The sequence below is a fragment of the Amia ocellicauda genome, chromosome 2 (genome assembly GCF_036373705.1).
Source record: "Amia ocellicauda isolate fAmiCal2 chromosome 2, fAmiCal2.hap1, whole genome shotgun sequence".
In the NCBI taxonomy this organism is placed as follows: domain Eukaryota; kingdom Metazoa; phylum Chordata; class Actinopteri; order Amiiformes; family Amiidae; genus Amia; species Amia ocellicauda.
In genome coordinates, this window is record NC_089851.1 from 55,590,662 (window position 1) to 55,615,957 (window position 25,296).

At 45.8% G+C, this 25,296-nt stretch overlaps 12 non-coding genes across 12 annotated transcripts; 4 read left to right on the forward strand and 8 right to left on the reverse strand.

Annotated features, from left to right (window-relative positions):
- Positions 1-14,668: 14,668 nt before the first annotated feature.
- On the reverse strand, positions 14,669-14,742 carry trnat-ugu (transfer RNA threonine (anticodon UGU)). The gene has a single exon. It is a non-coding gene; the product is annotated as a tRNA-Thr (tRNA).
- A 428-nt stretch (positions 14,743-15,170) lies between these two features.
- trnat-agu (transfer RNA threonine (anticodon AGU)) lies at positions 15,171-15,244 on the reverse strand. The gene has a single exon. It is a non-coding gene; the product is annotated as a tRNA-Thr (tRNA).
- A 3,183-nt stretch (positions 15,245-18,427) lies between these two features.
- trnan-guu (transfer RNA asparagine (anticodon GUU)) lies at positions 18,428-18,501 on the forward strand. The gene has a single exon. It is a non-coding gene; the product is annotated as a tRNA-Asn (tRNA).
- A 164-nt stretch (positions 18,502-18,665) lies between these two features.
- trnat-ugu (transfer RNA threonine (anticodon UGU)) lies at positions 18,666-18,739 on the reverse strand. Its single transcript has one exon. It is a non-coding gene; the product is annotated as a tRNA-Thr (tRNA).
- Positions 18,740-19,172: 433 nt separating this feature from the next.
- On the reverse strand, positions 19,173-19,246 carry trnat-agu (transfer RNA threonine (anticodon AGU)). Its single transcript has one exon. It is a non-coding gene; the product is annotated as a tRNA-Thr (tRNA).
- Positions 19,247-20,819: 1,573 nt separating this feature from the next.
- Positions 20,820-20,893, forward strand: trnan-guu (transfer RNA asparagine (anticodon GUU)). The gene has a single exon. It is a non-coding gene; the product is annotated as a tRNA-Asn (tRNA).
- A 164-nt stretch (positions 20,894-21,057) lies between these two features.
- trnat-ugu (transfer RNA threonine (anticodon UGU)) lies at positions 21,058-21,131 on the reverse strand. The gene has a single exon. It is a non-coding gene; the product is annotated as a tRNA-Thr (tRNA).
- Positions 21,132-21,584: 453 nt separating this feature from the next.
- trnat-agu (transfer RNA threonine (anticodon AGU)) lies at positions 21,585-21,658 on the reverse strand. Its single transcript has one exon. It is a non-coding gene; the product is annotated as a tRNA-Thr (tRNA).
- Positions 21,659-23,365: 1,707 nt separating this feature from the next.
- On the forward strand, positions 23,366-23,439 carry trnan-guu (transfer RNA asparagine (anticodon GUU)). Its single transcript has one exon. It is a non-coding gene; the product is annotated as a tRNA-Asn (tRNA).
- Positions 23,440-23,603: 164 nt separating this feature from the next.
- Positions 23,604-23,677, reverse strand: trnat-ugu (transfer RNA threonine (anticodon UGU)). The gene has a single exon. It is a non-coding gene; the product is annotated as a tRNA-Thr (tRNA).
- A 435-nt stretch (positions 23,678-24,112) lies between these two features.
- On the reverse strand, positions 24,113-24,186 carry trnat-agu (transfer RNA threonine (anticodon AGU)). Its single transcript has one exon. It is a non-coding gene; the product is annotated as a tRNA-Thr (tRNA).
- Positions 24,187-25,147: 961 nt separating this feature from the next.
- trnan-guu (transfer RNA asparagine (anticodon GUU)) lies at positions 25,148-25,221 on the forward strand. The gene has a single exon. It is a non-coding gene; the product is annotated as a tRNA-Asn (tRNA).
- The last annotated feature ends 75 nt before the right edge of the window (positions 25,222-25,296 follow it).

The following is a 25,296-nucleotide window of genomic DNA, read 5'->3' on the forward strand; positions in this document are numbered from 1 at the left end:
ACTCTTGATATCTAACTCTCTTGCTTGCTATCGCTCCCCCAATGGTCAGTAGCATTGTAGCATAACAGCAGATCACGGACCACTGTCAATCAGATGCTTGCCTTGCCGTCCATCCATTCATCCATCCATCTATCTATCTATCTATCAATGACTCTCGATATCTAACTCTCTTACTTGCTATCGCTCCCCCAATGGTCAGTAGCATAGTAGCATAACAGCAGATCACGGACCACTGTCAATCAGATGCTTGCCTTGCCGTCCATCCATCCATCTATCTATCTATCTATCTATGACTCTTGATATCTAACTCTCTTGCTTGCTATCGCTCCCCCAATGGTCAGTAGCATAGTAGCATAACAGCAGATCACGGACCACTGTCACTCAGATGCTTGCCTTGCCGTCCATCCATCCATCCATCTATCTATCTATCTATCAATGACTCTCGATATCTAACTCTCTTGCTTGCTATCGCTCCCCCAATGGTCAGTAGCATAGTAGCATAACAGCAGATCACGGACCACTGTCAATCAGATGCTTGCCTTGCCGTCCATCCATTCATCCATCCATCTATCTATCTATCTATCAATGACTCTCGATATCTAACTCTCTTACTTGCTATCGCTCCCCCAATGGTCAGTAGCATAGTAGCATAACAGCAGATCACGGACCACTGTCAATCAGATGCTTGCCTTGCCGTCCATCCATCCATCCATCTATCTATCTATCTATGACTCTTGATATCTAACTCTCTTGCTTGATATCGCTCCCCCAATGGTCAGTAGCATAGTAGCATAACAGCAGATCTCGGACCACTGTCAATCAGATGCTTGCCTTGCCGTCCATCCATCCATCTATCTATCTATCTATCTATGACTCTTGATATCTAACTCTCTTGCTTGCTATTGCTCCCCCAATGGTCAGTAGCATTGTAGCATAACAGCAGATCACGGACCAATGTCAATCAGATGCTTGCCTTGCCGTCCATCCATCCATCTATCTATCTATCTATCTATGACTCTCGATATCTAACTCTCTTGCTTGCTATCGCTCCCCCAATGGTCAGTAGCATAGTAGCATAACAGCAGATCACGGACCACTGTCAATCAGATGCTTGCCTTGCCGTCCATCCATCCATCCATCTATCTATCTATCTATCAATGACTCTCGATATCTAACTCTCTTACTTGCTATCGCTCCCCCAATGGTCAGTAGCATAGTAGCATAACAGCAGATCACGGACCACTGTCAATCAGATGCTTGCCTTGCCGTCCATCCATCCATCTATCTATCTATCTATCTATCTATGACTCTTGATATCTAACTCTCTTGCTTGCTATCGCTCCCCCAATGGTCAGTAGCATAGTAGCATAACAGCAGATCACGGACCACTGTCACTCAGATGCTTGCCTTGCCGTCCATCCATCCATCCATCTATCTATCTATCTATGACTCTTGATATCTAACTCTCTTGCTTGATATCGCTCCCCCAATGGTCAGTAGCATAGTAGCATAACAGCAGATCACGGACCACTGTCAATCAGATGCTTGCCTTGCCGTCCATCCATCCACCCATCCATCTACCTATCTATGACTCTTGATATCTAACTCTCTTGCTTGCTATCGCTCCCCCAATGGTCAGTAGCATAGTAGCATAACAGCAGATCACGGACCACTGTCAATCAGATGCTTGCCTTGCCGTCCATCCATCCATCCATCTATCTATCTATCTATGACTCTTGATATCTAACTCTCTTGCTTGATATCGCTCCCCCAATGGTCAGTAGCATAGTAGCATAACAGCAGATCTCGGACCACTGTCAATCAGATGCTTGCCTTGCCGTCCATCCATCCATCTATCTATCTATCTATCTATGACTCTTGATATCTAACTCTCTTGCTTGCTATCGCTCCCCCAATGGTCAGTAGCATAGTAGCATAACAGCAGATCACGGACCACTGTCAATCAGATGCTTGCCTTGCCGTCCATCCATCCATCCATCTATCTATCAATCTATCAATGACTCTCGATATCTAACTCTCTTACTTGCTATCGCTCCCCCAATGGTCAGTAGCATAGTAGCATAACAGCAGATCACGGACCACTGTCAATCAGATGCTTGCCTTGCCGTCCATCCATCCATCCATCTATCTATCTATCTATCAATGACTCTCGATATCTAACTCTCTTACTTGCTATCGCTCCCCCAATGGTCAGTAGCATAGTAGCATAACAGCAGATCACGGACCACTGTCAATCAGATGCTTGCCTTGCCGTCCATCCATCCATCCATCTATCTATCTATCTATGACTCTTGATATCTAACTCTCTTGCTTGATATCGCTCCCCCAATGGTCAGTAGCATAGTAGCATAACAGCAGATCTCGGACCACTGTCAATCAGATGCTTGCCTTGCCGTCCATCCATCCATCTATCTATCTATCTATCTATGACTCTTGATATCTAACTCTCTTGCTTGCTATTGCTCCCCCAATGGTCAGTAGCATTGTAGCATAACAGCAGATCACGGACCAATGTCAATCAGATGCTTGCCTTGCCGTCCATCCATCCATCTATCTATCTATCTATCAATGACTCTCGATATCTAACTCTCTTACTTGCTATCGCTCCCCCAATGGTCAGTAGCATAGTAGCATAACAGCAGATCACGGACCACTGTCAATCAGATGCTTGCCTTGCCGTCCATCCATCCATCTATCTATCTATCTATCTATCTATGACTCTTGATATCTAACTCTCTTGCTTGCTATCGCTCCCCCAATGGTCAGTAGCATAGTAGCATAACAGCAGATCACGGACCACTGTCACTCAGATGCTTGCCTTGCCGTCCATCCATCCATCCATCTATCTATCTATCTATGACTCTTGATATCTAACTCTCTTGCTTGATATCGCTCCCCCAATGGTCAGTAGCATAGTAGCATAACAGCAGATCACGGACCACTGTCAATCAGATGCTTGCCTTGCCGTCCATCCATCCACCCATCCATCTACCTATCTATGACTCTTGATATCTAACTCTCTTGCTTGCTATCGCTCCCCCAATGGTCAGTAGCATAGTAGCATAACAGCAGATCACGGACCACTGTCAATCAGATGCTTGCCTTGCCGTCCATCCATCCATCCATCTATCTATCTATCTATGACTCTTGATATCTAACTCTCTTGCTTGATATCGCTCCCCCAATGGTCAGTAGCATAGTAGCATAACAGCAGATCTCGGACCACTGTCAATCAGATGCTTGCCTTGCCGTCCATCCATCCATCTATCTATCTATCTATCTATGACTCTTGATATCTAACTCTCTTGCTTGCTGTTGCTCCCCCAATGGTCAGTAGCATTGTAGCATAACAGCAGATCACGGACCACTGTCACTCAGATGCTTGCCTTGCCGTCCATCCATCCATCCATCTATCTATCTATCTATCAATGACTCTCGATATCTAACTCTCTTGCTTGCTATCGCTCCCCCAATGGTCAGTAGCATAGTAGCATAACAGCAGATCACGGACCACTGTCAATCAGATGCTTGCCTTGCCGTCCATCCATCCATCTATCTATCTATCTATCTATGACTCTTGATATCTAACTCTCTTGCTTGCTATCGCTCCCCCAATGGTCAGTAGCATTGTAGCATAACAGCAGATCACGGACCACTGTCAATCAGATGCTTGCCTTGCCGTCCATCCATTCATCCATCCATCTATCTATCTATCTATCAATGACTCTTGATATCTAACTCTCTTGCTTGATATCGCTCCCCCAATGGTCAGTAGCATAGTAGCATAACAGCAGATCTCGGACCACTGTCAATCAGATGCTTGCCTTGCCGTCCATCCATCCATCTATCTATCTATCTATCTATGACTCTTGATATCTAACTCTCTTGCTTGCTATCGCTCCCCCAATGGTCAGTAGCATAGTAGCATAACAGCAGATCACGGACCACTGTCAATCAGATGCTTGCCTTGCCGTCCATCCATCCATCCATCTATCTATCTATCTATCAATGACTCTCGATATCTAACTCTCTTACTTGCTATCGCTCCCCCAATGGTCAGTAGCATAGTAGCATAACAGCAGATCACGGACCACTGTCAATCAGATGCTTGCCTTGCCGTCCATCCATCCATCCATCTATCTATCTATCTATCAATGACTCTCGATATCTAACTCTCTTACTTGCTATCGCTCCCCCAATGGTCAGTAGCATAGTAGCATAACAGCAGATCACGGACCACTGTCAATCAGATGCTTGCCTTGCCGTCCATCCATCCATCCATCTATCTATCTATCTATGACTCTTGATATCTAACTCTCTTGCTTGATATCGCTCCCCCAATGGTCAGTAGCATAGTAGCATAACAGCAGATCTCGGACCACTGTCAATCAGATGCTTGCCTTGCCGTCCATCCATCCATCTATCTATCTATCTATCTATGACTCTTGATATCTAACTCTCTTGCTTGCTATTGCTCCCCCAATGGTCAGTAGCATTGTAGCATAACAGCAGATCACGGACCAATGTCAATCAGATGCTTGCCTTGCCGTCCATCCATCCATCTATCTATCTATCTATCTATGACTCTCGATATCTAACTCTCTTGCTTGCTATCGCTCCCCCAATGGTCAGTAGCATAGTAGCATAACAGCAGATCACGGACCACTGTCAATCAGATGCTTGCCTTGCCGTCCATCCATCCATCCATCTATCTATCTATCTATCAATGACTCTCGATATCTAACTCTCTTACTTGCTATCGCTCCCCCAATGGTCAGTAGCATAGTAGCATAACAGCAGATCACGGACCACTGTCAATCAGATGCTTGCCTTGCCGTCCATCCATTCATCCATCCATCTATCTATCTATCTATCAATGACTCTCGATATCTAACTCTCTTACTTGCTATCGCTCCCCCAATGGTCAGTAGCATAGTAGCATAACAGCAGATCACGGACCACTGTCAATCAGATGCTTGCCTTGCCGTCCATCCATCCATCCATCTATCTATCTATCTATGACTCTTGATATCTAACTCTCTTGCTTGATATCGCTCCCCCAATGGTCAGTAGCATAGTAGCATAACAGCAGATCTCGGACCACTGTCAATCAGATGCTTGCCTTGCCGTCCATCCATCCATCTATCTATCTATCTATCTATGACTCTTGATATCTAACTCTCTTGCTTGCTATTGCTCCCCCAATGGTCAGTAGCATTGTAGCATAACAGCAGATCACGGACCAATGTCAATCAGATGCTTGCCTTGCCGTCCATCCATCCATCTATCTATCTATCTATCTATGACTCTCGATATCTAACTCTCTTGCTTGCTATCGCTCCCCCAATGGTCAGTAGCATAGTAGCATAACAGCAGATCACGGACCACTGTCAATCAGATGCTTGCCTTGCCGTCCATCCATCCATCCATCTATCTATCTATCTATCAATGACTTTTGATATCTAACTCTCTTACTTGCTATCGCTCCCCCAATGGTCAGTAGCATAGTAGCATAACAGCAGATCACGGACCACTGTCAATCAGATGCTTGCCTTGCCGTCCATCCATCCATCTATCTATCTATCTATCTATCTATGACTCTTGATATCTAACTCTCTTGCTTGCTATCGCTCCCCCAATGGTCAGTAGCATAGTAGCATAACAGCAGATCACGGACCACTGTCACTCAGATGCTTGCCTTGCCGTCCATCCATCCATCCATCTATCTATCTATCTATGACTCTTGATATCTAACTCTCTTGCTTGATATCGCTCCCCCAATGGTCAGTAGCATAGTAGCATAACAGCAGATCACGGACCACTGTCAATCAGATGCTTGCCTTGCCGTCCATCCATCCACCCATCCATCTACCTATCTATGACTCTTGATATCTAACTCTCTTGCTTGCTATCGCTCCCCCAATGGTCAGTAGCATAGTAGCATAACAGCAGATCACGGACCACTGTCAATCAGATGCTTGCCTTGCCGTCCATCCATCCATCCATCTATCTATCTATCTATGACTCTTGATATCTAACTCTCTTGCTTGATATCGCTCCCCCAATGGTCAGTAGCATAGTAGCATAACAGCAGATCTCGGACCACTGTCAATCAGATGCTTGCCTTGCCGTCCATCCATCCATCTATCTATCTATCTATCTATGACTCTTGATATCTAACTCTCTTGCTTGCTATCGCTCCCCCAATGGTCAGTAGCATAGTAGCATAACAGCAGATCACGGACCACTGTCAATCAGATGCTTGCCTTGCCGTCCATCCATCCATCCATCTATCTATCAATCTATCAATGACTCTCGATATCTAACTCTCTTACTTGCTATCGCTCCCCCAATGGTCAGTAGCATAGTAGCATAACAGCAGATCACGGACCACTGTCAATCAGATGCTTGCCTTGCCGTCCATCCATCCATCCATCTATCTATCTATCTATCAATGACTCTCGATATCTAACTCTCTTACTTGCTATCGCTCCCCCAATGGTCAGTAGCATAGTAGCATAACAGCAGATCACGGACCACTGTCAATCAGATGCTTGCCTTGCCGTCCATCCATCCATCCATCTATCTATCTATCTATGACTCTTGATATCTAACTCTCTTGCTTGATATCGCTCCCCCAATGGTCAGTAGCATAGTAGCATAACAGCAGATCTCGGACCACTGTCAATCAGATGCTTGCCTTGCCGTCCATCCATCCATCTATCTATCTATCTATCTATGACTCTTGATATCTAACTCTCTTGCTTGCTATTGCTCCCCCAATGGTCAGTAGCATTGTAGCATAACAGCAGATCACGGACCAATGTCAATCAGATGCTTGCCTTGCCGTCCATCCATCCATCTATCTATCTATCTATCTATGACTCTCGATATCTAACTCTCTTGCTTGCTATCGCTCCCCCAATGGTCAGTAGCATAGTAGCATAACAGCAGATCACGGACCACTGTCAATCAGATGCTTGCCTTGCCGTCCATCCATCCATCCATCTATCTATCAATCTATCAATGACTCTCGATATCTAACTCTCTTACTTGCTATCGCTCCCCCAATGGTCAGTAGCATAGTAGCATAACAGCAGATCACGGACCACTGTCAATCAGATGCTTGCCTTGCCGTCCATCCATCCATCCATCTATCTATCTATCTATCAATGACTCTCGATATCTAACTCTCTTACTTGCTATCGCTCCCCCAATGGTCAGTAGCATAGTAGCATAACAGCAGATCACGGACCACTGTCAATCAGATGCTTGCCTTGCCGTCCATCCATCCATCCATCTATCTATCTATCTATGACTCTTGATATCTAACTCTCTTGCTTGATATCGCTCCCCCAATGGTCAGTAGCATAGTAGCATAACAGCAGATCTCGGACCACTGTCAATCAGATGCTTGCCTTGCCGTCCATCCATCCATCTATCTATCTATCTATCTATGACTCTTGATATCTAACTCTCTTGCTTGCTATTGCTCCCCCAATGGTCAGTAGCATTGTAGCATAACAGCAGATCACGGACCACTGTCAATCAGATGCTTGCCTTGCCGTCCATCCATCCATCCATCTATCTATCAATCTATCAATGACTCTCGATATCTAACTCTCTTACTTGCTATCGCTCCCCCAATGGTCAGTAGCATAGTAGCATAACAGCAGATCACGGACCACTGTCAATCAGATGCTTGCCTTGCCGTCCATCCATCCATCCATCTATCTATCTATCTATCAATGACTCTCGATATCTAACTCTCTTACTTGCTATCGCTCCCCCAATGGTCAGTAGCATAGTAGCATAACAGCAGATCACGGACCACTGTCAATCAGATGCTTGCCTTGCCGTCCATCCATCCATCCATCTATCTATCTATCTATGACTCTTGATATCTAACTCTCTTGCTTGATATCGCTCCCCCAATGGTCAGTAGCATAGTAGCATAACAGCAGATCTCGGACCACTGTCAATCAGATGCTTGCCTTGCCGTCCATCCATCCATCTATCTATCTATCTATCTATGACTCTTGATATCTAACTCTCTTGCTTGCTATTGCTCCCCCAATGGTCAGTAGCATTGTAGCATAACAGCAGATCACGGACCAATGTCAATCAGATGCTTGCCTTGCCGTCCATCCATCCATCTATCTATCTATCTATCTATGACTCTTGATATCTAACTCTCTTGCTTGCTATCGCTCCCCCAATGGTCAGTAGCATAGTAGCATAACAGCAGATCACGGACCACTGTCAATCAGATGCTTGCCTTGCCGTCCATCCATCCATCCATCTATCTATCAATCTATCAATGACTCTCGATATCTAACTCTCTTACTTGCTATCGCTCCCCCAATGGTCAGTAGCATAGTAGCATAACAGCAGATCACGGACCACTGTCAATCAGATGCTTGCCTTGCCGTCCATCCATCCATCCATCTATCTATCTATCTATCAATGACTCTCGATATCTAACTCTCTTACTTGCTATCGCTCCCCCAATGGTCAGTAGCATAGTAGCATAACAGCAGATCACGGACCACTGTCAATCAGATGCTTGCCTTGCCGTCCATCCATCCATCCATCTATCTATCTATCTATGACTCTTGATATCTAACTCTCTTGCTTGATATCGCTCCCCCAATGGTCAGTAGCATAGTAGCATAACAGCAGATCTCGGACCACTGTCAATCAGATGCTTGCCTTGCCGTCCATCCATCCATCTATCTATCTATCTATCTATGACTCTTGATATCTAACTCTCTTGCTTGCTATTGCTCCCCCAATGGTCAGTAGCATTGTAGCATAACAGCAGATCACGGACCAATGTCAATCAGATGCTTGCCTTGCCGTCCATCCATCCATCTATCTATCTATCTATCTATGACTCTCGATATCTAACTCTCTTGCTTGCTATCGCTCCCCCAATGGTCAGTAGCATAGTAGCATAACAGCAGATCACGGACCACTGTCAATCAGATGCTTGCCTTGCCGTCCATCCATCCATCCATCTATCTATCAATCTATCAATGACTCTCGATATCTAACTCTCTTACTTGCTATCGCTCCCCCAATGGTCAGTAGCATAGTAGCATAACAGCAGATCACGGACCACTGTCAATCAGATGCTTGCCTTGCCGTCCATCCATCCATCCATCTATCTATCTATCTATCAATGACTCTCGATATCTAACTCTCTTACTTGCTATCGCTCCCCCAATGGTCAGTAGCATAGTAGCATAACAGCAGATCACGGACCACTGTCAATCAGATGCTTGCCTTGCCGTCCATCCATCCATCCATCTATCTATCTATCTATGACTCTTGATATCTAACTCTCTTGCTTGATATCGCTCCCCCAATGGTCAGTAGCATAGTAGCATAACAGCAGATCTCGGACCACTGTCAATCAGATGCTTGCCTTGCCGTCCATCCATCCATCTATCTATCTATCTATCTATGACTCTTGATATCTAACTCTCTTGCTTGCTATTGCTCCCCCAATGGTCAGTAGCATTGTAGCATAACAGCAGATCACGGACCAATGTCAATCAGATGCTTGCCTTGCCGTCCATCCATCCATCTATCTATCTATCTATCTATGACTCTCGATATCTAACTCTCTTGCTTGCTATCGCTCCCCCAATGGTCAGTAGCATAGTAGCATAACAGCAGATCACGGACCACTGTCAATCAGATGCTTGCCTTGCCGTCCATCCATCCATCCATCTATCTATCTATCTATCAATGACTCTCGATATCTAACTCTCTTACTTGCTATCGCTCCCCCAATGGTCAGTAGCATAGTAGCATAACAGCAGATCACGGACCACTGTCAATCAGATGCTTGCCTTGCCGTCCATCCATCCATCTATCTATCTATCTATCTATCTATGACTCTTGATATCTAACTCTCTTGCTTGCTATCGCTCCCCCAATGGTCAGTAGCATAGTAGCATAACAGCAGATCACGGACCACTGTCACTCAGATGCTTGCCTTGCCGTCCATCCATCCATCCATCTATCTATCTATCTATGACTCTTGATATCTAACTCTCTTGCTTGATATCGCTCCCCCAATGGTCAGTAGCATAGTAGCATAACAGCAGATCACGGACCACTGTCAATCAGATGCTTGCCTTGCCGTCCATCCATCCACCCATCCATCTACCTATCTATGACTCTTGATATCTAACTCTCTTGCTTGCTATCGCTCCCCCAATGGTCAGTAGCATAGTAGCATAACAGCAGATCACGGACCACTGTCAATCAGATGCTTGCCTTGCCGTCCATCCATCCATCCATCTATCTATCTATCTATGACTCTTGATATCTAACTCCCTTGCTTGATATCGCTCCCCCAATGGTCAGTAGCATAGTAGCATAACAGCAGATCTCGGACCACTGTCAATCAGATGCTTGCCTTGCCGTCCATCCATCCATCTATCTATCTATCTATCTATGACTCTTGATATCTAACTCTCTTGCTTGCTATCGCTCCCCCAATGGTCAGTAGCATAGTAGCATAACAGCAGATCACGGACCACTGTCAATCAGATGCTTGCCTTGCCGTCCATCCATCCATCCATCTATCTATCAATCTATCAATGACTCTCGATATCTAACTCTCTTACTTGCTATCGCTCCCCCAATGGTCAGTAGCATAGTAGCATAACAGCAGATCACGGACCACTGTCAATCAGATGCTTGCCTTGCCGTCCATCCATCCATCCATCTATCTATCTATCTATCAATGACTCTCGATATCTAACTCTCTTACTTGCTATCGCTCCCCCAATGGTCAGTAGCATAGTAGCATAACAGCAGATCACGGACCACTGTCAATCAGATGCTTGCCTTGCCGTCCATCCATCCATCCATCTATCTATCTATCTATGACTCTTGATATCTAACTCTCTTGCTTGATATCGCTCCCCCAATGGTCAGTAGCATAGTAGCATAACAGCAGATCTCGGACCACTGTCAATCAGATGCTTGCCTTGCCGTCCATCCATCCATCTATCTATCTATCTATCTATGACTCTTGATATCTAACTCTCTTGCTTGCTATTGCTCCCCCAATGGTCAGTAGCATTGTAGCATAACAGCAGATCACGGACCAATGTCAATCAGATGCTTGCCTTGCCGTCCATCCATCCATCTATCTATCTATCTATCTATGACTCTCGATATCTAACTCTCTTGCTTGCTATCGCTCCCCCAATGGTCAGTAGCATAGTAGCATAACAGCAGATCACGGACCACTGTCAATCAGATGCTTGCCTTGCCGTCCATCCATCCATCCATCTATCTATCTATCTATCAATGACTCTCGATATCTAACTCTCTTACTTGCTATCGCTCCCCCAATGGTCAGTAGCATAGTAGCATAACAGCAGATCACGGACCACTGTCAATCAGATGCTTGCCTTGCCGTCCATCCATCCATCTATCTATCTATCTATCTATCTATGACTCTTGATATCTAACTCTCTTGCTTGCTATCGCTCCCCCAATGGTCAGTAGCATAGTAGCATAACAGCAGATCACGGACCACTGTCACTCAGATGCTTGCCTTGCCGTCCATCCATCCATCCATCTATCTATCTATCTATGACTCTTGATATCTAACTCTCTTGCTTGATATCGCTCCCCCAATGGTCAGTAGCATAGTAGCATAACAGCAGATCACGGACCACTGTCAATCAGATGCTTGCCTTGCCGTCCATCCATCCACCCATCCATCTACCTATCTATGACTCTTGATATCTAACTCTCTTGCTTGCTATCGCTCCCCCAATGGTCAGTAGCATAGTAGCATAACAGCAGATCACGGACCACTGTCAATCAGATGCTTGCCTTGCCGTCCATCCATCCATCCATCTATCTATCTATCTATGACTCTTGATATCTAACTCTCTTGCTTGATATCGCTCCCCCAATGGTCAGTAGCATAGTAGCATAACAGCAGATCTCGGACCACTGTCAATCAGATGCTTGCCTTGCCGTCCATCCATCCATCTATCTATCTATCTATCTATGACTCTTGATATCTAACTCTCTTGCTTGCTGTTGCTCCCCCAATGGTCAGTAGCATTGTAGCATAACAGCAGATCACGGACCACTGTCACTCAGATGCTTGCCTTGCCGTCCATCCATCCATCCATCTATCTATCTATCTATCAATGACTCTCGATATCTAACTCTCTTGCTTGCTATCGCTCCCCCAATGGTCAGTAGCATAGTAGCATAACAGCAGATCACGGACCACTGTCAATCAGATGCTTGCCTTGCCGTCCATCCATCCATCTATCTATCTATCTATCTATGACTCTTGATATCTAACTCTCTTGCTTGCTATCGCTCCCCCAATGGTCAGTAGCATTGTAGCATAACAGCAGATCACGGACCACTGTCAATCAGATGCTTGCCTTGCCGTCCATCCATTCATCCATCCATCTATCTATCTATCTATCAATGACTCTCGATATCTAACTCTCTTACTTGCTATCGCTCCCCCAATGGTCAGTAGCATAGTAGCATAACAGCAGATCACGGACCACTGTCAATCAGATGCTTGCCTTGCCGTCCATCCATCCATCTATCTATCTATCTATCTATGACTCTTGATATCTAACTCTCTTGCTTGCTATCGCTCCCCCAATGGTCAGTAGCATAGTAGCATAACAGCAGATCACGGACCACTGTCACTCAGATGCTTGCCTTGCCGTCCATCCATCCATCCATCTATCTATCTATCTATCAATGACTCTCGATATCTAACTCTCTTGCTTGCTATCGCTCCCCCAATGGTCAGTAGCATAGTAGCATAACAGCAGATCACGGACCACTGTCAATCAGATGCTTGCCTTGCCGTCCATCCATCCATCTATCTATCTATCTATCTATGACTCTTGATATCTAACTCTCTTGCTTGCTATCGCTCCCCCAATGGTCAGTAGCATAGTAGCATAACAGCAGATCACGGACCACTGTCAATCAGATGCTTGCCTTGCCGTCCATCCATCCATCCATCTATCTATCTATCTATCGATGACTCTTGATATCTAACTCTCTTGCTTGCTATCGCTCCCCCAATGGTCAGTAGCATAGTAGCATAACAGCAGATCACGGACCACTGTCAATCAGATGCTTGCCTTGCCGTCCATCCATCCATCTATCTAGCTATCTATCTATCTATGACTCTTGATATCTAACTCAATTGCTTGGTATCGCTCCCCCAATGGTCAGTAGCATAGTAGCATAACAGCAGATCACGGACCACTGTCAATCAGGTGCTTGCCTTGCCGTCCATCCATCCATCCATCCATCTATCTATCTATCTATCTATCTATCTATCTATCTATCTATCTATCTATCTATCTATCTATCTATCTATGACTCTCGATATCTAACTCTCTTGCTTGCTATCGCTCCCTCAATGGTCAGTAGCATAGTAGCATAACAGCAGATCACGGACCACTGTCAATCAGATGCTTGCCTTGCCGTCCATCCATCCATCCATCTATCTATCTATCTATCGATGACTCTTGATATCTAACTCTCTTGCTTGCTATCGCTCCCCCAATGGTCAGTAGCATAGTAGCATAACAGCAGATCACGGACCACTGTCAATCAGATGCTTGCCTTGCCGTCCATCCATCCATCCATCTATCTATCTATCTATCTATCTATGACTCTTGATATCTAACTCTCTTGCTTGCTATCGCTCCCCCAATGGTCAGTAGCATTGTAGCATAACAGCAGATCACGGACTACTGTCAATCAGATGCTTGCCTTGCCGTCCATCCATCCATCCATCTATCTATCTATCTATCTATGACTCTTGATATCTAACTCTCTTGCTTGCTATCGCTCCCCCAATGGTCAGTAGCATTGTAGCATAACAGCAGATCACGGACCACTGTCAATCAGATGCTTGCCTTGCCGTCCATCCATCCATCTATCTATCTATCTATGACTCTTGATATCTAACTCTCTTGCTTGCTATTGCTCCCCCAATGGTCAGTAGCATAGTAGCATAACAGCAGATCACGGACCACTGTCAATCAGATGCTTGCCTTGCCGTCCATCCATCTATCTATCTATCTATCTATGACTCTTGATATCTAACTCTCTTGCTTGCTATCGCTCCCCCAATGGTCAGTAGCATAGTAGCATAACAGCAGATCACGGACCACTGTCAATCAGATGCTTGCCTTGCCGTCCATCTATCTATCTATCTATCTATGACTCTCGATATCTAACTCTCTTGCTTGCTATCGCTCCCCCAATGGTCACGTATGTTGCATTCAACGACAAAGAAAATCGTGTGCTGGAAATGATTTCTGGCAACTGTGAAGGAACTGCATGACTGCAGCAACTACAACACCTCTGTCTGTCTCTGTGGCGGAATCGGTCAGCGTGTTTGGCTGTTAACTGAAAGGATGGTGGTTCGAATCCACCCAGGGACGGCCCACTTTTCCCCCCGCCCCTTGTTATTGTTTCTACTTCTGGCGGTCAGCTTGCCAGACTGCGGCTACAGTAACCTTAAGCTGCTTGCTGCGGACGGCCATCTTGCAAGAATGTATTGAGCGTTTAGAAACTTCCTTTCCATTGCCTAGGCCAACGTAAACTAAAGCACTGCTGGGAGTCGAACCCAGGGTTTCCTGTTTACAAGACCGGCGCTTTGACCAACTAAGCCACGGTGCCAGGACTCTCCCATTCCCCAGTGCCTACACTCAGGCGTAAGGCACAAAACAAAACAAAACAAAACAAAACAAAACAAAACAAAACAAAACAAAACAAAACAAAACAAAACAAAACAAAACAAAACAAAACAAAACAAAATCTGGATGCAGGCTGCAACAAAGGAAGCACACAGAGGTGAAAACGTAAGGTTGACGGGAGCAACAAGCTCCCTGTTGCGACTGTCCAGGGGCGGCAATGGGAATTGGACGTTAGGTGCGCATTGCGCGTGTCCTTTGGGTTCTGGTTCTTCTTTACAAACAGGCGTCTGTCCAGTTGGCTTTCCGGTTCATTACGTCCTCTGATGGCTTTACGATAAGCCTATCTTGCTAAAACTGATGGTCGACAAAGCGGAAGCACAAGCTTCGCAAGGAGCACAGAAAGCCCGCCTAAGGCACCGCTGGGATTTGAACCCAGGACCTCCTGTTTACTAGACAGGCGCTTTAACCAACTAAGCCACGGCGCCAAATCTGCCACTGTTGCTGCTGATAGTAGCATAACAGCAGATCACGGACCACTGTCAATCAGGTGCTTGCCTTGCCGTCCATCCATCCATCTATCTAGCTATCTATCTATCTATCTATCTATGACTCTTGATATCTAACTCTCTTGCTTGGTATCGCTCCCCCAATGGTCAGTAGCATAGTAGCATAACAGCAGATCACGGACCACTGTCAATCAGGTGCTTGCCTTGCCGTCCATCCATCCATCCATCTATCTATCTATCTATCTATGACTCTCGATATCTAACTCTCTTGCTTGCTATCGCTCCCCCAATGGTCAGTAGCATTGTAGCATAACAGCAGATCACGGACAACTGTCAATCAGGTGCTTGCCTTGCCGTCCATCCATCCATCCATCTATCTATCTATCTATCTATCTATGACTCTCGATATCTAACTCTCTTGCTTGCTATCGCTCACCCAATGGTCAGTAGCATAGTATCATAACAGCAGATCACGGACCACTGTCAATCAGGTGCTTGCCTTGCCGTCCATCCATCCATCTATCTATCTATCTATCTATGACTCTCGATATCTAACTCTCTTGCTTGCTATCGCTCCCCCAATGGTCAGTAGCATAGTAGCATAACAGCAGATCACGGACCACTGTCAATCAGGTGCTTGCCTTGCCGTCCATCCATCCATCCATCTATCTATCTATCTATCTATGACTCTCGATATCTAACTCTCTTGCTTGCTATCGCTCCCCCAATGGTCAGTAGCATAGTAGCATAACAGCAGATCTCGGACCACTGTCAATCAGATGCTTGCCTTGCCGTCCATCCATCCATCTATCTATCTATCTATCTATGACTCTTGATATCTAACTCTCTTGCTTGCTGTTGCTCCCCCAATGGTCAGTAGCATTGTAGCATAACAGCAGATCACGGACCACTGTCACTCAGATGCTTGCCTTGCCGTCCATCCATCCATCCATCTATCTATCTATCTATCAATGACTCTCGATATCTAACTCTCTTGCTTGCTATCGCTCCCCCAATGGTCAGTAGCATAGTAGCATAACAGCAGATCACGGACCACTGTCAATCAGATGCTTGCCTTGCCGTCCATCCATCCATCTATCTATCTATCTATCTATGACTCTTGATATCTAACTCTCTTGCTTGCTATCGCTCCCCCAATGGTCAGTAGCATTGTAGCATAACAGCAGATCACGGACCACTGTCAATCAGATGCTTGCCTTGCCGTCCATCCATTCATCCATCCATCTATCTATCTATCTATCAATGACTCTCGATATCTAACTCTCTTACTTGCTATCGCTCCCCCAATGGTCAGTAGCATAGTAGCATAACAGCAGATCACGGACCACTGTCAATCAGATGCTTGCCTTGCCGTCCATCCATCCATCTATCTATCTATCTATCTATGACTCTTGATATCTAACTCTCTTGCTTGCTATCGCTCCCCCAATGGTCAGTAGCATAGTAGCATAACAGCAGATCACGGACCACTGTCACTCAGATGCTTGCCTTGCCGTCCATCCATCCATCCATCTATCTATCTATCTATCAATGACTCTCGATATCTAACTCTCTTGCTTGCTATCGCTCCCCCAATGGTCAGTAGCATAGTAGCATAACAGCAGATCACGGACCACTGTCAATCAGATGCTTGCCTTGCCGTCCATCCATCCATCTATCTATCTATCTATCTATGACTCTTGATATCTAACTCTCTTGCTTGCTATCGCTCCCCCAATGGTCAGTAGCATAGTAGCATAACAGCAGATCACGGACCACTGTCAATCAGATGCTTGCCTTGCCGTCCATCCATCCATCCATCTATCTATCTATCTATCGATGACTCTTGATATCTAACTCTCTTGCTTGCTATCGCTCCCCCAATGGTCAGTAGCATAGTAGCATAACAGCAGATCACGGACCACTGTCAATCAGATGCTTGCCTTGCCGTCCATCCATCCATCTATCTAGCTATCTATCTATCTATGACTCTTGATATCTAACTCAATTGCTTGGTATCGCTCCCTCAATGGTCAGTAGCATAGTAGCATAACAGCAGATCACGGACCACTGTCAATCAGGTGCTTGCCTTGCCGTCCATCCATCCATCCATCTATCTATCTATCTATCTATCTATCTATCTATCTATCTATCTATCTATGACTCTCGATATCTAACTCTCTTGCTTGCTATCGCTCCCTCAATGGTCAGTAGCATAGTAGCATAACAGCAGATCACGGACCACTGTCAATCAGATGCTTGCCTTGCCGTCCATCCATCCATCCATCTATCTATCTATCTATCGATGACTCTTGATATCTAACTCTCTTGCTTGCTATCGCTCCCCCAATGGTCAGTAGCATAGTAGCATAACAGCAGATCACGGACCACTGTCAATCAGATGCTTGCCTTGCCGTCCATCCATCCATCCATCTATCTATCTATCTATCTATCTATGACTCTTGATATCTAACTCTCTTGCTTGCTATCGCTCCCCCAATGGTCAGTAGCATTGTAGCATAACAGCAGATCACGGACTACTGTCAATCAGATGCTTGCCTTGCCGTCCATCCATCCATCCATCTATCTATCTATCTATCTATGACTCTTGATATCTAACTCTCTTGCTTGCTATCGCTCCCCCAATGGTCAGTAGCATTGTAGCATAACAGCAGATCACGGACCACTGTCAATCAGATGCTTGCCTTGCCGTCCATCCATCCATCTATCTATCTATCTATGACTCTTGATATCTAACTCTCTTGCTTGCTATTGCTCCCCCAATGGTCAGTAGCATAGTAGCATAACAGCAGATCACGGACCACTGTCAATCAGATGCTTGCCTTGCCGTCCATCCATCTATCTATCTATCTATCTATGACTCTTGATATCTAACTCTCTTGCTTGCTATCGCTCCCCCAATGGTCAGTAGCATAGTAGCATAACAGCAGATCACGGACCACTGTCAATCAGATGCTTGCCTTGCCGTCCATCTATCTATCTATCTATCTATGACTCTCGATATCTAACTCTCTTGCTTGCTATCGCTCCCCCAATGGTCACGTATGTTGCATTCAACGACAAAGAAAATCGTGTGCTGGAAATGATTTCTGGCAACTGTGAAGGAACTGCATGACTGCAGCAACTACAACACCTCTGTCTGTCTCTGTGGCGCAATCGGTCAGCGTGTTTGGCTGTTAACTGAAAGGATGGTGGTTCGAATCCACCCAGGGACGGCCCACTTTTCCCCCCGCCCCTTGTTATTGTTTCTACTTCTGGCGGTCAGCTTGCCAGACTGCGGCTACAGTAACCTTAAGCTGCTTGCTGCGGACGGCCATCTTGCAAGAATGTATTGAGCGTTTAGAAACTTCCTTTCCATTGCCTAGGCCAACGTAAACTAAAGCACTGCTGGGAGTCGAACCCAGGGTTTCCTGTTTACAAGACCGGCGCTTTGACCAACTAAGCCACGGTGCCAGGACTCTCCCATTCCCCAGTGCCTACACTCAGGCGTAAGGCACAAAACAAAACAAAACAAAACAAAACAAAACAAAACAAAACAAAACAAAACAAAACAAAACAAAACAAAACAAAACAAAACAAAACAAAACAAAACAAAATCTGGATGCAGGCTGCAACAAAGGAAGCACACAGAGGTGAAAACGTAAGGTTGACGGGAGCAACAAGCTCCCTGTTGCGACTGTCCAGGGGCGGCAATGGGAATTGGACGTTAGGTGCGCATTGCGCGTGTCCTTTGGGTTCTGGTTCTTCTTTACAAACAGGCGTCTGTCCAGTTGGCTTTCCGGTTCATTACGTCCTCTGATGGCTTTACGATAAGCCTATCTTGCTAAAACTGATGGTCGACAAAGCAGAAGCACAAGCTTCGCAAGGAGCACACAAAGCCCGCCTAAGGCACCGCTGGGATTTGAACCCAGGACCTCCTGTTTACTAGACAGGCGCTTTAACCAACTAAGCCACGGCGCCAAATCTGCCACTGTTGCTGCTGATAGTAGCATAACAGCAGATCACGGACCACTGTCAATCAGGTGCTTGCCTTGCCGTCCATCCATCCATCTATCTAGCTATCTATCTATCTATCTATCTATGACTCTTGATATCTAACTCTCTTGCTTGGTATCGCTCCCCCAATGGTCAGTAGCATAGTAGCATAACAGCAGATCACGGACCACTGTCAATCAGGTGCTTGCCTTGCCGTCCATCCATCCATCCATCTATCTATCTATCTATCTATGACTCTCGATATCTAACTCTCTTGCTTGCTATCGCTCCCCCAATGGTCAGTAGCATTGTAGCATAACAGCAGATCACGGACAACTGTCAATCAGGTGCTTGCCTTGCCGTCCATCCATCCATCCATCTATCTATCTATCTATCTATCTATGACTCTCGATATCTAACTCTCTTGCTTGCTATCGCTCACCCAATGGTCAGTAGCATAGTATCATAACAGCAGATCACGGACCACTGTCAATCAGGTGCTTGCCTTGCCGTCCATCCATCCATCTATCTATCTATCTATCTATGACTCTCGATATCTAACTCTCTTGCTTGCTATCGCTCCCCCAATGGTCAGTAGCATAGTAGCATAACAGCAGATCACGGACCACTGTCAATCAGGTGCTTGCCTTGCCGTCCATCCATCCATCCATCTATCTATCTATCTATCTATGACTCTCGATATCTAACTCTCTTGCTTGCTATCGCTCCCCCAATGGTCAGTAGCATTGTAGCATAACAGCAGATCACGGACAACTGTCAATCAGGTGCTTGCCTTGCCGTCCATCCATCCATCCATCTATCTATCTATCTATCTATCTATGACTCTCGATATCTAACTCTCTTGCTTGCTATCGCTCACCCAATGGTCAGTAGCATAGTATCATAACAGCAGATCACGGACCACTGTCAATCAGGTGCTTGCCTTGCCGTCCATCCATCCATCTATCTATCTATCTATCTATGACTCTCGATATCTAACTCTCTTGCTTGCTATCGCTCCCTCAATGGTCAGTAGCATAGTAGCATAACAGCAGATCACGGACCACTGTCAATCAGATGCTTGCCTTGCCGTCCATCCATCCATCCATCTATCTATCTATCTATCTATGACTCTTGATATCTAACTCTCTTGCTTGCTATCGCTCCCCCAATGGTCAGTAGCATTGTAGCATAACAGCAGATCACGGACCACTGTCAATCAGATGCTTGCCTTGCCGTCCATCCATCCATCTATCTATCTATCTATCTATGACTCTTGATATCTAACTCTCTTGCTTGCTATCGCTCCCCCAATGGTCAGTAGCATAGTAGCATAACAGCAGATCACGGACCACTGTCAATCAGATGCTTGCCTTGCCGTCCATCCATCTATCTATCTATCTATCTATGACTCTCGATATCTAACTCTCTTGCTTGCTATCGCTCCCCCAATGGTCACGTATGTTGCATTCAACGACAAAGAAAATCGTGTGCTGGAAATGATTTCTGGCAACTGTGAAGGAACTGCATGACTGCAGCAACTACAACACCTCTGTCTGTCTCTGTGGCGCAATCGGTCAGCGTGTTTGGCTGTTAACTGAAAGGATGGTGGTTCGAATCCACCCAGGGACGGCCCACTTTTCCCCCCGCCCCTTGTTATTGTTTCTACTTCTGGCGGTCAGCTTGCCAGACTGCGGCTACAGTAACCTTAAGCTGCTTGCTGCGGACGGCCATCTTGCAAGAATGTATTGAGCGTTTAGAAACTTCCTTTCCATTGCCTAGGCCAACGTAAACCAAAGCACTGCTGGGAGTCGAACCCAGGGTTTCCTGTTTACAAGACCGGCGCTTTGACCAACTAAGCCACGGTGCCAGGACTCTCCCATTCCCCAGTGCCTACACTCAGGCGTAAGGCACAAAACAAAACAAAACAAAACAAAACAAAACAAAACAAAACAAAACAAAACAAAACAAAACAAAACAAAACAAAACAAAACAAAACAAAACAAAACAAAACAAAACAAAACAAAACAAAATCTGGATGCAGGCTGCAACAAAGGAAGCACACAGAGGTGAAAACGTAAGGTTGACGGGAGCAACAAGCTCCCTGTTGCGACTGTCCAGGGGCGGCAATGGGAATTGGACGTTAGGTGCGCATTGCGCGTGTCCTTTGGGTTCTGGTTCTTCTTTACAAACAGGCGTCTGTCCAGTTGGCTTTCCGGTTCATTACGTCCTCTGATGGCTTTACGATAAGCCTATCTTGCTAAAACTGATGGTCGACAAAGCGGAAGCACAAGCTTCGCAAGGAGCACACAAAGCCCGCCTAAGGCACCGCTGGGATTTGAACCCAGGACCTCCTGTTTACTAGACAGGCGCTTTAACCAACTAAGCCACGGCGCCAAATCTGCCACTGTTGCTGCTGATAGTAGCATAACAGCAGATCACGGACCACTGTCAATCAGGTGCTTGCCTTGCCGTCCATCCATCCATCTATCTAGCTATCTATCTATCTATCTATCTATGACTCTTGATATCTAACTCTCTTGCTTGGTATCGCTCCCCCAATGGTCAGTAGCATAGTAGCATAACAGCAGATCACGGACCACTGTCAATCAGGTGCTTGCCTTGCCGTCCATCCATCCATCCATCTATCTATCTATCTATCTATGACTCTCGATATCTAACTCTCTTGCTTGCTATCGCTCCCCCAATGGTCAGTAGCATTGTAGCATAACAGCAGATCACGGACAACTGTCAATCAGGTGCTTGCCTTGCCGTCCATCCATCCATCCATCTATCTATCTATCTATCTATCTATGACTCTCGATATCTAACTCTCTTGCTTGCTATCGCTCACCCAATGGTCAGTAGCATAGTATCATAACAGCAGATCACGGACCACTGTCAATCAGGTGCTTGCCTTGCCGTCCATCCATCCATCTATCTATCTATCTATCTATGACTCTCGATATCTAACTCTCTTGCTTGCTATCGCTCCCCCAATGGTCAGTAGCATAGTAGCATAACAGCAGATCACGGACCACTGTCAATCAGGTGCTTGCCTTGCCGTCCATCCATCCATCCATCTATCTATCTATCTATCTATGACTCTCGATATCTAACTCTCTTGCTTGCTATCGCTCCCCCAATGGTCAGTAGCATTGTAGCATAACAGCAGATCACGGACAACTGTCAATCAGGTGCTTGCCTTGCCGTCCATCCATCCATCCATCTATCTATCTATCTATCTATCTATGACTCTCGATATCTAACTCTCTTGCTTGCTATCGCTCACCCAATGGTCAGTAGCATAGTATCATAACAGCAGATCACGGACCACTGTCAATCAGGTGCTTGCCTTGCCGTCCATCCATCCATCTATCTATCTATCTATCTATGACTCTCGATATCTAACTCTCTTGCTTGCTATCGCTCCCTCAATGGTCAGTAGCATAGTAGCATAACAGCAGATCACGGACCACTGTCAATCAGATGCTTGCCTTGCCGTCCATCCATCCATCCATCTATCTATCTATCTATCTATGACTCTTGATATCTAACTCTCTTGCTTGCTATCGCTCCCCCAATGGTCAGTAGCATTGTAGCATAACAGCAGATCACGGACCACTGTCAATCAGATGCTTGCCTTGCCGTCCATCCATCCATCTATCTATCTATCTATCTATGACTCTTGATATCTAACTCTCTTGCTTGCTATTGCTCCCCCAATGGTCAGTAGCATAGTAGCATAACAGCAGATCACGGACCACTGTCAATCAGATGCTTGCCTTGCCGTCCATCCATCTATCTATCTATCTATCTATGACTCTTGATATCTAACTCTCTTGCTTGCTATCGCTCCCCCAATGGTCAGTAGCATAGTAGCATAACAGCAGATCACGGACCACTGTCAATCAGATGCTTGCCTTGCCGTCCATCTATCTATCTATCTATCTATGACTCTCGATATCTAACTCTCTTGCTTGCTATCGCTCCCCCAATGGTCACGTATGTTGCATTCAACGACAAAGAAAATCGTGTGCTGGAAATGATTTCTGGCAACTGTGAAGGAACTGCATGACTGCAGCAACTACAACACCTCTGTCTGTCTCTGTGGCGCAATCGGTCAGCGTGTTTGGCTGTTAACTGAAAGGATGGTGGTTCGAATCCACCCAGGGACGGCCCACTTTTCCCCCCGCCCCTTGTTATTGTTTCTACTTCTGGCGGTCAGCTTGCCAGACTGCGGCTACAGTAACCTTAAGCTGCTTGCTGCGGACGGCCATCTTGCAAGAATGTATTGAGCGTTTAGAAACTTCCTTTCCATTGCCTAGGCCAACGTAAACCAAAGCACTGCTGGGAGTCGAACCCAGGGTTTCCTGTTTACAAGACAGGCGCTTTGACCAACTAAGCCACGGTGCCAGGACTCTCCCATTCCCCAGTGCCTACACTCAGGCGTAAGGCAAAAAACAAAACAAAACAAAACAAAACAAAACAAAACAAAACAAAACAAAACAAAACAAAACAAAACAAAACAAAACAAAACAAAACAAAACAAAATCTGGATGCAGGCTGCAACAAAGGAAGCACACAGAGGTGAAAACGTAAGGTTGACGGGAGTTACGAGCTCCCTGTTGCGACTGTCCAGGGGCGGCAATGGGAATTGGACGTTGGCCGTTAGGTGCGCGTAGCGCGTGTCCTTTGGGTTCTGGTTCTTCTTTACAAACCGGCGTCTGTCCAGTTGGCTTTCCGGTTCATTACGTCCTCTGATGGCTTTACGATAAGCCTATCTTGCTAAAACTGATGGTCGACAAAGCGGAAGCACAAGCTTCGCAAGGAGCACAGAAAGCCCGCCTAAGGCACCGCTGGGATTTGAACCCAGGACCTCCTCTTTACTAGACAGGCGCTTTAACCAACTAAGCCACAGCGCCAAATCTGCCACTATTGCTGCTGATAGTAGCATAACAGCAGATCACGGACCACTGTCAATCAGGTGCTTGCCTTGCCGTCCATCCATCCATCTATCTAGCTATCTATCTATCTATGACTCTTGATATCTAACTCTCTTGCTTGGTATCGCTCCCCCAATGGTCAGTAGCATAGTAGAATAACAGCAGATCACGGACCACTGTCAATCAGGTGCTTGCCTTGCCGTCCATCCATCCATCTATCTATCTATCTATCTACCTTTGACTCTTGATATCTAACTCTCTTGCTTGGTATCGCTCCCCCAATGGTCAGTAGCATAGTAGCATAACAGCAGATCACGGACCACTGTCAATCAGGTGCTTGCCTTGCCGTCCATCCATACATCAATCTATCTATCTATCTATGACTCTTGATATCTAACTCTCTTGCTTGCTATCGCTCCCCCAATGGTCAGTAGCATTGTAGCATAACAGCAGATCACGGACCACTGTCAATCAGATGCTTGCCTTGCCGTCCATCCATCCATCTATCTATCTATCTATGACTCTTGATATCTAACTCTCTTGCTTGCTATTGCTCCCCCAATGGTCAGTAGCATAGTAGCATAACAGCAGATCACGGACCACTGTCAATCAGATGCTTGCCTTGCCGTCCATCCATCTATCTATCTATCTATCTATGACTCTTGATATCTAACTCTCTTGCTTGCTATCGCTCCCCCAATGGTCAGTAGCATAGTAGCATAACAGCAGATCACGGACCACTGTCAATCAGATGCTTGCCTTGCCGTCCATCTATCTATCTATCTATCTATGACTCTCGATATCTAACTCTCTTGCTTGCTATCGCTCCCCCAATGGTCACGTATGTTGCATTCAACGACAAAGAAAATCGTGTGCTGGAAATGATTTCTGGCAACTGTGAAGGAACTGCACGACTGCAGCAACCACAACACCTCTGTCTGTCTCTGTGGCGCAATCGGTCAGCGTGTTTGGCTGTTAACTGAAAGGATGGTGGTTCGAATCCACCCAGGGACGGCCCACTTTTCCCCCCGCCCCTTGTTATTGTTTCTACTTCTGGCGGTCAGCTTGCCAGACTGCGGCTACAGTAAC